This window comes from Lycium ferocissimum, chromosome 1, assembly GCF_029784015.1.
Source record: "Lycium ferocissimum isolate CSIRO_LF1 chromosome 1, AGI_CSIRO_Lferr_CH_V1, whole genome shotgun sequence".
Classification (NCBI taxonomy): domain Eukaryota; kingdom Viridiplantae; phylum Streptophyta; class Magnoliopsida; order Solanales; family Solanaceae; genus Lycium; species Lycium ferocissimum.
Genome location: NC_081342.1, coordinates 46,824,922 through 46,837,901, shown reverse-complemented (window position 1 = coordinate 46,837,901; position 12,980 = coordinate 46,824,922).

Genomic DNA, 12,980 nt, shown 5'->3' with positions numbered 1-12,980 from the left:
TCAAGGGACTCTCTCAAGAGATCCGTGCTCCTAGGTCGAGCCTCAAACCCATCGAACCAACCAATCGGAGATCTACACCTCTTACCATATAAAGCCTCAAAAGGTGTCATAACAATACTCGAATAATAACAGTTATTATACGCAAACTCTACCAAGGGCAAGTGTTGATCCCAATGACCACCAAAGTCAATAACACATGCTCTCAACATGTCCTTAAGCACCTAGATATTCCACTCGGACTGGCCATCGGTCTGGGAAGGAAAGTTGTACTAAAGTCCAATCGGGTACCCAATTCCTCATGAAATGCCCTCCAGAATCGGGAAGTAAAGATAGTACCCCGATCAGATACAACAAAGATAGGGATCCCATGCAACCTCATGATATCCTGAAAATACATCTTGGCTAACTTCTCCGCGGTATAGAAAACTTGAACCGAAACAAAGTGAGTGGATTTAGTCAACCGATCCACTATCACCCAAATAGAATCAAACTTGCCAAGGGTCTTCGGAAGGCCTGTGACAAAATCCTTGGTAATGCTCTTCCACTTCCACTCGGGAATGGGCATCCTTTGAAGCACCCCACCGGGTTGGTGCTCATACTTCACTTGCTGACAATTTTCACACTTAGCCACAAAATCAACTATATCTCTCTTCATATAACGCCACCAATAGTACTATCTCAGGTCACGGTACATCTTGGTCACTCCCGGATGAATGGAATAGCGAGAGCTATGGGCCTCAGATAAAATCAACTCAATCAGATCACCAACACGACGAATGCACACACGCCCTCTAATCCTTAGTATGCCCTCAAAATCAATCACGACCTCCTTGGCCTCACCCCTCGAAACCCTATCTCGGGTCTTGCTCAACTGAGCATCCTCAAACTGATAAGCCTTGATCCTATCCAATGATGATGACCTCGCCTCTATGCAAGCCAAAATCACGCCGGGCGTAAATATCAAGACGGACGAAAGCGGTTGGCCGGTCGAACCTCCATGACCAACGGGCGCTCGGAAACAATCAATCGAGCTAAACTCCCTATACTTTCTGCCTTGCGACTCAAGGCATCAGCCACCACATTGGCTTTACAAGGGTGATACAGAATAGAGATGTCCTAGTCCTTCAGGAGCTCCATCCAGCGGCGCTGCCTGGAATTAAGATCTCTCTGGCTAAACACATGCTGAAGGCTACGGTGATCGGTGAAAACCTCACAATGGACACCGTATAAGTAATGCCTCCAAAGCTTCAAGGCGAAGACTACAACCAATAACTCCAAATCATGGGTAGGGTAATTCTTCTCATGAACTTTTAACTGACGGGAGGCATAAGCTATCACCCTACCTCACGCATCAACACCGCACCCAAACCCGTACGGGAAGCATCCTGATAGAACAAGTCCTTGCCCACCACAGGTAAGGCTAGGATTGGGGTTGTGATCAAAAGAAGCTTGAGCTTTTGAAAGCTCTCCTCACAATCATCCGTCCACTGGAAGGGAACATCCTTTTGAGTCAATCAAGGACGAAGCAATGGTAGCAAAATCCTTCACAAACCGACTGTAATAACTGGCCAAACCCACAAAACTATGAATCTCAGTAACAGTAGTGGGCCTCGCCCAACCCCTCATAGCCTCAATCTTCTGTGGATCAACCATAATCCCCTCCTTGGACGCCACATGACCCAAGAATGCCACAGACTCTAACCAGAACTCACACTTAGAAAATTTAGCAAACAAACTATGTTTCTTCAATAACCCAAGGACGGTACGAAGATGGCTCTCATGCTCCAATCTACTCTTGGAATACACCAAGATATCATCAATAAACAAAATCACAAAAGAATCAAGGAACGGCCAAAAGATGCCATTCATCAAAGTCATAAATACAGCCGAGGCGTTGGTAAGCCCAAAAGATATAACTAGAAACTTATAGTGTCCATATCTAATCCGAAATGCTGTCTTCGGAATATCCTCTGCCTTGATCTTCAACTGGTGATAGCCGGAACGTAAATCAATCTTCGAAAACACCGAAGCACCCTGAAGCTGGTCGAATAGGTTATCAATACGAGGTATAGGAAAATTGTTTCGAATGGTGACCTTGTTCAACTGGTGGTAATCAATACACATCCTCGTAGTCCCATCTTTTTTCTTCACAAATAACACGGGAGCACCCTAAGGGGAGACGCTCGGTCTAATGAACCCCTTGCTCAATAAGTCTTGTAATTGTTCCTTAAGCTCCCTCAACTCGGCAGGGGCCATCCGATATGATGGGATGGAAATAGGACGGGTGCCTAGGTCCATATCAATACAGAAATCAATGTCGCGATTGGGCGGCATACCCGATAAATCTAACCGGAATACCTCTGCAAACTCGCTCACTATAGGAATAGACTCAAGGGGTGGAGATGCAACAGTCGTATCACGAACATGCGCCAAATACACTAAACACCCATTACTTACTAACTTCTTCGCCCGAAGAAAAGAAATAATCTTCTTCGGAGTGGGACTAGGAGTACCTCTCCACTCAAGCCTAGGAATGCCCTGCATTGCTAAAGTGACTGTCTTGGCGTGACAGTCCAAAATTGCATGGTAAGGAGAAAGACAGGACATACCCAATATAATATCAAAGTCCACCATATTAAGAATCATCAAACCTACCCAAGTGTTGTACCCCATAAAAGTAACCAAACAAGACCGGTAGACTCGATCAACAACCACGGGAATCTCAAAATGAGTAGACACATGAACAGGTATATCTATGCTATCACAGGGTAAATCCCAACCAACGGCATGAAATGCAGATACATACGAATAATTGGACGCAGGATCAAATAATACAGATGCTGCTCTATGACAGACATAAATGGTACCTGAGATCACAGCATGGGAGGCCTCTTCTGCGGGCCTACAATAAAATGAGTAACAATGGGCTCCACCACGCCCAGTCTGGGATCCCCCTCTCGTACTCTGAGTACCACCTCTAGCTGGCTAGGACCCACCTCTAGAACCATGGGAAGTACCGCGGCCTGACTGAGCACCGCCCCTATGAGAAGTCCCTCCTCAACCACCGGATGATACAGGAGTCCTGGACGGCTGATAATCCCGCCTAGGTCGGGGACATCTCCTGGAAATATGCCTGACCTCTCCATAAGAGAAACAGGTAAGAGGAGTCAAGTGCTGAAACACGGAAGCTGAAGACCTGGATGAAGCAACCCTGTCCACTGGCCTAGAGAATGAACTCTCAGGAGCTCTCTGTCTAGGATTCTTACTAAGGGAAGCCGGTAATATTGAATGCATCGGACGACCGGAATAGGGCTGAGTGGCCTCAAAAATTGACCGACGCCCCTCCTACCAGAACCCCTAAAACTGCCAGTCTGACGTGGCCTCTTGTCACCACTACTAAAAGTACGAGCCTTGGCGCCCTCAATCATAGAAGCATGCTCAATAATGGACTAGAACGAAGCCCCCATAGAATCCATCTGAAGACAAGGAATCTGTAGAGAGCCCACTAGTCCTTCAACAAAGCGTCTGATCCTATCGGCCTCGGCAGGAATCAACGGAGTAGAATAACGAGCCAAGTAAAGGAAACGGGTCACATAGAACTCTAAGGACATGCCCCTCTACTCAAAGTGTAAAAACTGCTCCCTACAAGCCTCTCTCAAAGTCCGGGGCACATACTTCTCAAGGAAGGCCCGGTAGAACTGAGTCCAAGTCAAAGGAGGAGAACCCTCAGGTCTGCACGCCACGAAATACCTCCACCACGTCTTCGCATCACCGCAAAACTATTAGGACACATAATCAATGTCGTGGGTCTCCACTATCCCCATACGGTGCAACAAATCATGCATATCAAGAATAAACTCATAGGCATCCTCAGACGAGGTACCCATCGGGGGTCTAACCGGAACCTCCCAACCGAATTTTCCGGTCGAGAGCGATCCCATAAGAAGCGCCCTCCATGGGCCTAATCTCATCACCAAGAGTGGGTATCACATCTATACCAGGAGCCATAGATGCGGCGGGGTGTACTGTCCTCGGAGGTCTCTGCTCAGGGGTCTGTGCTCCAACCCTAGTCTGTGAACCCCCTCCGGGTGTAGTAACACCGCCTGCTGGGCATCAAGATGAAGCAACACTCTAGCCATAGTGTCATGCATGGCCTGATCCGAAGTAACCTCCCATTTTGGTCAGACCGAGCCGGGAGTCGCGTCACACCAGCCGGGGGGACGGAGATCTCTCTCGGCGCTGTCCTATCATCTAGGTTCTACCCCTAGTTGGGGGCCCCCGCGGCCTCTCACGCTACCGCGCCCTCTGGCTGTCGCTCGCCCTCAGGTTACAACCTTAGCTGCGGGCTCTAGCACCTAACCTGGGGCCATAGTAACTCGAGTCCTCACCATGTGTGAGAGAAGAGATAAGAGTCAGATACTAATTTGATCTTTCCAGATACCAATTTGAATAAAGTAGCACAATGGAACAAAAGAAAGTGAGATTTCCTAAATGTCCTATAGCCTCCCGCAGATATGCACGGAGCTTATCGTACCGATCTGCGAGACTCTACTAGACACACTCCTATATTGAAGACCATGTAACTGAGGGCTCTGATACCAACTTGTCACGACCCAATTTCACTGAATCGTACGGGCACCTACCTTTCCCACCTCGGGAAGCATGTCAACGGTCCCCTCGGGTCAAAAGTGAGCTAATCAATGCTCAGGATACGGATAGGATTTCTTCTATACTTTATTAAGTGTAGTTACACCTCAAATCATGCAGATGTTGACTTAGTTTTATTTTCATTGATCTAGATAAATGCCTATTTGTTTGGTTTAGCAAAACTTAGCTAATTCAGGAATGGTCTAAATGCTTACTTGATTTAATCTTTAGCATGGGAATCAAATCTGATCCATGGTTTAAAAAATGATGTGTTAATCTGAGTTCATAACATATGCTAGTGTATTGAAAATCAATTTGATAGTGTCTGAATGTGAGATTTAGGTTTGGACAACTAGCTACAAGCATGTTAAACACTAATCTGATGTAAAAAGGGTTTAAACTAGGGTAAAGAGAAAGTCCATGTTTCATATGTCCTAATTGAACTGCAAATAGCCTATTTCAACATTACTGGTGCTGTTCAAATGTGTTTTTACTGGTTAAAGAGCAACTCTGATTTGTAATACTCAAATGCTGATGTACTTTTTTTGTATGGACCAATTGACCTTGATTCACTGAGGTAGTTAAGTGTGTTAGTATGCATCTCTGTCTGATCCAAATAGTTCTTAACCTATGTATATTTATGTATATTGTGTATATGGAGGAGTTTGAGTGTCCATGTGTTGGCTTTATCTTGATTACCATGTGCATTAGATGATATATTCCCCTTTTAAGTGGTCTAAGCATGAGATAATATGGTCAGTTTGCTGTTTTCTGTTCAAAGTTTTTGGTTTTCCTTATGTTGTGAAAATATGCATGGAATATGTGTTTGTTTTCCCCTTTTTCTCTGAGACTATTGTGAGAATAGCCAAGTGTGGTTAGAACTGTTATCAAATGATTAAATACAAAGGCACAAACCCTGCATAAATGGGCATCTTTCATAACTAAATAAATACCCTGTTTGCATTCATATGGTGATGCTTGTTTGCTTTTCAAATATGAATATGTTGTTAGCTTAGGTCTGAGAACTTGGGTGACAATGGTTCATGATCAGTACTGTCTTGATTGCCTAAGTGAAGCTACTATTGTAACAGTTAAAGAGTATAAGAGGTTGAATGTTTACTTTGTCATGATGAACTGAATTGAGTATAGTTCACTTAAGAGTAAATAATGGAACTGTCCAAGGTCACCTAAGTAAAGGGAACTTATGAGGCTATCACTTGACTTGTAAGAAAGTGAGAAGTGATTTACCTAGGGCTAGGGATGGTTTAGGAAAGACTTTGAGTTCCTACTCAACCTAGTACTACCTATCCCAGGCTGCTGGGGTTCCTTTTTGTGGAATTATAATCTCATGGGACCCTCTAAGGTCCCTGTAAGCACAAGAGAAGAGAATTATATGAATGGCATGATATGAATAGAGTTTGGGATCTGAGTATATGTGTGTATCCTTTGCTTATTCCCTAGTGTGTTAGGCTTGCATCCAGATGAGTTACTTCATGTTGTGGTTTATTGGATTAAAGCATCATTGGTCTTTGTATGATAGTCTAGGCCATGAACTTGCTCTATTTATTTGTCTTCTTACCTGAAAACTTCTCATACCCCTCTAAGTCCTATTGTATCTACATAAATGAAAAAAGGAAGTCTATGTGTTACAACTGGTAAGACGATGTAGCTTTAACTAATATGAATTCTTCATATGAAGGTGTATGTGTTAGGTATATCTGGTATATTCCTTGTATATATATGTGTATATTCGGTGTATCAAAATCCCTTGCAATGAATATCTAACCTCTATCCGTTTTGGCCTCTCTTCTTCTACTTATCATTATTTGATGGGTGATATACATCTGAATATACAAGTATAAACTCTATGTATACATAGTATACAAAGGGTGTATACCATGTATATATGTCACAATATATAAGCTCCTTTTCTGTTTTCTATGGGTCAAGCCCATTTCTTCTTTATTTGTTGCACTAAGGCTAATTTGGGCCAACTCTTGAGTTTTCTAGTCTGACTGGGTCATTAATTCCTCTTTATTTGTTTTGGGCCTGCTTGTGAGTTTATCCATTGCAGTGGCACATGTCGGGTCAAATAAATGCTTGTGTTCATGTTGTGTGTTATTATGCTATTGTATTTCGATAATACACTTATGTTGAAGTCTTGGTATAATTATTTGCTATGTGTAGATACCCTCTAATCGGGTTTTTGTTTTTCCCCTCCCTTTTTGCATGGACTTGCCCGACATGGGCCATTTGGGCCAAAATTCGCACAAGCCATTGCTAGGCTAGAGGCCCAACATTTTTTCTTCCTTCCATCGAGTCCGAGCAGAATATTGAAGGCCCAACCATGGGTGAAAATTGTTAACTGGTGTTGGTAGGCCCTCCAGCCTTCTCTCCCTTTATTTTCATGCATGTGTTTGTAAATCTTGTTGTAAATGAATATTTGTAAATTATTGAAACTCAATTGGTTGGGACTTAGTTGAATTCGCCTAACGATACGTATATCGTTTAGAACGGATAGGAACCCATATTATTTTCAAATTTTGACCCAACAAAAGATAAATGACTATTATTTTTCAAATAACAAGGAAAGGATATTCTTTAGAAGAAAACAGAAAAAATGGATAAATTTTTGGGTATAATAGCATGTTTGAAAACAAGTTTTTACTTTAGAAAAAATTGGAGAAAACGGGTTGTTTTAGCAAAAGAGATGAACATTTTTCTTCAATTGAGAATTCTTAAAATGGAATAAAAGATGATTTTGAAAGAAGGATTTTCGAACCAAATTTTAAAAGGGGATTAAAAATGATTTCCAAATCCGTTTTGGGCCCAAGCCCACCTAATTGAGACAAAACAATAAGAATCTTACTTAAACTCAAGTTTGGGAGAAGGTTTAAAAGGATATGGTTGACCTTTAAGTATAAAATGGAAAGACAATTTTAAAAGGACTTGTATAAATCCTGTGGCATATTTTTATTAAAAGGGATGTAATTTGAGGTTTTTTTTATGAAACCTATAAGGGTAAATAGGACATAGCATTTAGGACCGAAATTAAGTTGAACTCTATCAGAGGGTAACCTTGAGTGTGTTTTGGTCCAAAAAATGAAATGACCATTTAAAACCTTATACGAATTTTAAAAGGGAACTCAACTTTCCTTATAAAAATGAAGGATTTTTATTGAAACCATCTTAAATGATATGCCATGACTTTGTATACAAGATTTTAAACTACTTTTAAGAAAATAATTACAAATCACACATGAAGCTTGACGGTCAACCGTATTCTACGGATTCTTAATATTGGGGTGTCTAAACGCCTACCCCGAGGAATCACAAGAACCCTTACTGTTACATCTCAGAGATTTCAGATTGTGGCATTGCGAGTAGACTAACGCGAGCTTAAGGTCAACATGAAGTCCTTATGAGAATAAGGAGAGTATTTGATGACTTTAAGCGCGTACCATAAGATTTTGAAGTCATCCGAATCGGTGAAACTAAGTTCGTAGAAGGAAGTGGAATGTAAGTCATGTTTGGGAAGGTTTCGCAACAATCGAGCTATAATTTGTTTAGTAATGTCTTGAGGGGGAGCTATAGGGCCCCTTAGGTGGTTAATGAAGTGTTACACAAGTGTCAATAAGGTTCCATAAGGATTGGGGGGCCGAGCGAGTCGACGAGAATAAGTTTCAAAAAAAAAAATGGATTGTACGGTCATTTGTATGGACCGTATAATTTATACGACCTGTATAATTGGCTGACCCCCCCCCCCTCTGTAGAACAATTCTAGAAATGGGTGACCCTCTGGTAGGATTATATGATCCATTTATACAGACCGTATAATTTATACGACCCGTATAATTGGCCGTATATTCGGGTCGGGCAAGTTTTCTCTAAATTATATATATGTCTGACCCTTACATTTTCATTTAATTTTTCAACTTCCCCAAACTCTTGAGAGCTCTAGAACCTTCCCATACATATATTGGACCAAACCCAAGTGAAATCAAAGATCAAGAGGCACGAATCAAGATATTCAAGTGTTGGGAGACTCACTAGGGTTTGTAGGATTCAAGAATTCATTGGGTGTTGAAGTTAGGGTTTCATTCAAGTTGGTAACCTGATCCAAAGCTTATTCCTATGTGATAAAAGGTTAGTTTTCATGTCTATTCCATGTTATTAAGCATGCTTGGTTGTCGAACAACTTGCGTGAGGGGAGAAAGTAGAAGATGAAGTTCAAATATAGATTTAATGACATCTTGAGTAGTAAATTAACTTGAATTATCATTATTAGAATGCTATGAGTGTAATCTTGTTACGAAGGGTAATAATGATGAGAAGGAAGTGTTGCACACAATTGTGCAAAGGGTGATGTCAAGTTGTTGATATAAATTGATTATGAGAATGAATTTTGTGACTTAATGGAATATGACTACTTGATTATGATATTGTGGATGTTGTTATGGTTGTTTGGAAGTTGTTTTGTAATATGGTGGAAGTCGATGAAATAGGGGAAATGCTGCCCAATTTTCGCTAGCTCATGAATTATAGTAGTTTAAATTTAAGGGTGTCTTTAAGATCTAACCTTGAAATGAACCCTCTTAAATGTAGATTTCTCAAGCTTTGGAGGTGAACGTTAAGTAGTTAAGAAGATGTAAAGGTATGTAAGGCTAACCCTTCTTTCTTAAGGGTTGATTCCATTTTTGTATACACATATGTGAAATCCATAATGTCTTCCACGGCGCCTCCATTTCTAGAAGTGCTAAAGCTTATAAGTCTTGATACTCTCATCACATCGTTGATCTCATCCTGCGATAGTTGACCCTCTAAAGAAAGATATATTGATCATGATGATGTTGATGACGCTTATGTACTCCTATGCGTATAAGTATGTATATATGTATGGCCATTATGTAACACCGAGCTTATGTCGCCGGGTATGATATCTATTGCGCGCACACCACTACAGTTGCGTATGTACAACACCGAGCCTTGCTATGGCCGGGTATGTATGACACCGAGCCTCTAGGATCGGCTATGGTACTACTTTTTATGTATGTGTATGTAATGGAAGGTTTCCATTAGAAAAAGGGTAAGTAAATATGATGAACGTCGCTAGAAGTATAAATGGTTGTCATATCTTATGACTCTTCTATCTCATGTTATCCTTCATGCTATTATTATGTTATTGCTTATGCCTTACATACTCAGTATATTGTTCGTACTGATGTCATTTTGCTTATGAATGCTGCGTCATGCCAGCAGATGGGCAGGGAGACAGACTTGATCCTTAGGCTGCATATCCAGAGACTGCTTAGAGGAGCTCCATTTGATTCAGAGTTGCAGCCGTTGGTACTATTCTTTTGTGCACATATATCGGCATGGCGGGGCGTTGTCCCGTCTTTATGATGTTACATACTCTTTCTAGAGGCTCGTAGACAGTTGTGTGTAGCTAGATTGTCTCTTAGCCTTGTCGGCTCCTATTTTGTATATCATTCTGATAGCCTTGTCTGCTTGCGTGTATATATATATGGGCATAGTTGTTGATGTTGTTATAAAAAGTGCCTTAGCCCGATGGAATGTGTATTATTAATGCATATAGATTATGAGTAGGCCATGTGGCTCACCTAGATATGATTGTAAAAGTATGATGAGATCCCGGATGGGTTAGCTCCGGCGCCGTCATGGCCCTCCGGTTGGGTCGTGACACTTACCTCGAACTACGGTTTTTAAAGGATTTTTCTCTTGTTTGAATAAACCCTTTAATTTGGTTTTACTAATTTTCCTTATAAATTAGGTGGTGACTCTAAAAACAATAAATCCAAAAGAGTCCACAAATTTGAAATAGCTTTTATGGCTCGCGTATAAGTGAACAGTAACAGATGGTGATTCCGCTGGAGATTTTTTAAGTAGGTTCTAACCATAAGGGTTTCAGTATAATGTGATTTATTGTAATTATCTGCTTTTTTGTTTCTTTCATGTATATATAACTGTCATTGCATACATATCATAAATTCCTCCAAACTGGCAAAAAATTGCATGGTTTCAAAGGCGACACGCGGATTCGCGGCCGAGCCTTCGCTAAGAAATGAAATATTATTTCCCTAGAACACGTTGAAGGCGGAGTTGGTTCGGGATTGTCCAACAGCCGACAACGTTTCACCTCGAGTAGTCCGCTCGAGTTCTAAAGTCATTTGAAAAGCCCACTCTAGTATTGCCTGGGATAGAAAGAAGCCAAATCCCAACAGACTAAGGCATGCTTACCTAGATAGGTTGGGATATTTGAGACATATCTAATCCCATTAAGAGTCTACCTTGTGTCAAGACGGTCTATGACCGGAAGACATCGCATCCAACTATGTGCTAATTGTAAACATGATTATGCCACATGTGTTAAACCATTATCCTTCTGCGGAGGGGGAAATTAATCGTGCTCTATTTTGTAGATGCCGTCCAACCTAAAGTTCGAAATGGTCCTCGAGGCACCCAATATGCTGAAAATTTGGTGGGGTTGGTTAGATGATGCACAACAAAGGGAAGTCACAAATTATTTAGGACACCTACCCTCGTAAATAACTATGAAGGGTTGTAGGGAGCTAATCGAAGTGCTTGCTGGATATTGGGGTTGTGATACGATGGTGTTTAGGTTTGGGGAGATAGAGATGACCCCGAATTTGGAAGAAATTCGGGATTGCATAGATAGCAATGGAACCTACTTAAGGAGGAGGAAGAAACCTGACCATAACCTTTTAATCCCACATAAGCCTACCCAGATGAAATCCTAAAATTAATATCCTTAGCCAGTGCCAATTGGATCTTCGGTCCAACCAGAGCCTTTAGGGAGTTGTACAACCGATTTGGAACCAAAAGAGGATTCTTGGACCACTCTGTGGAATTTCGAAACTTTGTTGATTGGGAAGCTACCTGACCCTTAGCCTTTGCTATATGCCTATTGGGACTCATGGTCTTCCCCAAAGACAAAATCCAAGCCATAGAGACCGGTCTTATTTCTATCAGCCATGCTATCTTTCATGCCAGAACTACAAATGCAGAAACCAAATACTTTGACTTGGTCCCCATGATCCTTGACGACATGTACTGAGCCCTAAGCCAATGCCAAAACCATCATAAGAACTTCCAAAAGTGCAACCTACTATTATAATGGTGGATTATCAAACATCAGAACAAATCTGATAGTTCCCAATACCAAAGCCACCAAAATATTAAAGATAGACTTAAATCCCACTATCCAAATTTTGGGTATCAGACCAAATAGGGTTGGGCCTTCATCTTCTAGAGGCTTAGGGAAGAAAACATACAATGGATGTTCCTCGACTTCGTATCCGACCGAGTCATGGTTAGAGGAAAGAAATGCCCGTTCCTACCACTCATAGGAATCTGGGGGATCTCCCCTTACACATCTGCTAGGGCCTTGAGACAATTTGGTAGAACCCAAGTGATACACTAAGTAGGAAACATGGGTCAATATGTGATCGACTATGACGAAGAGAAGATTCAATGTGTAGGAGACCTTATCTAGGAATGGAACAGCCAAATCATTTGGGGTCCCGAGACTTTAGCTCAAGATAGGTTCCATCCTTGATTTAAAGAAGGCTATAAAGATTGGTTCAGGGCACATTTAAGAGGCACCCTCGATCCCGGACCCAACTTATACCACTATGTCCAAGACAAGCCTTCTCAAGTTGATATCAAGAAACGCATAACTCAAAGGCGAGCGGATGATAGGGATGCCAAATATTTAGAGAATATTGAACATGATCAAGCTGTTATGGCTAGCTTGACACATAAGTTGGGGTTCACACAGGAGTCCTTGGAGGATCTCGATGATCGCATAAAGAAGGCGATGGATAACACTGCACCAATTACATTCACATAGATAGGTTTCTTGATGGAGTCATTGCTGACATTGACTCATCTTCGGATTCAGACCACTCTTCGAAGGGCCAAGAAGGCTCGGACTGAAAGAGCTTCATCATCTTCCACCGGAGGCCATTTCTGCTGATTTTACTTTATCACATTTTGTAAACCCTTTGGGGGAAATGTTATTAATGAAACTATGATTTATGTGGGGCAATGGTTTGATTTGATAAATGACACAATCATGTTTCAAATGATTAGAAGGGCATTGTTCAAAGGTCTTAAGAATGCACGTAGCATAATTTATTGCAATTATATGATTATGTGATTTCATGCCTATGTGCTTTCATGTGTTTCCATCTAAATGATTGATTTTACATTGCGACCACTACCTCAAAGAAAAACACAAAAGAATACCAATATAGCCAAAGAGTACCACATAAATGACTAACCATTTGCAC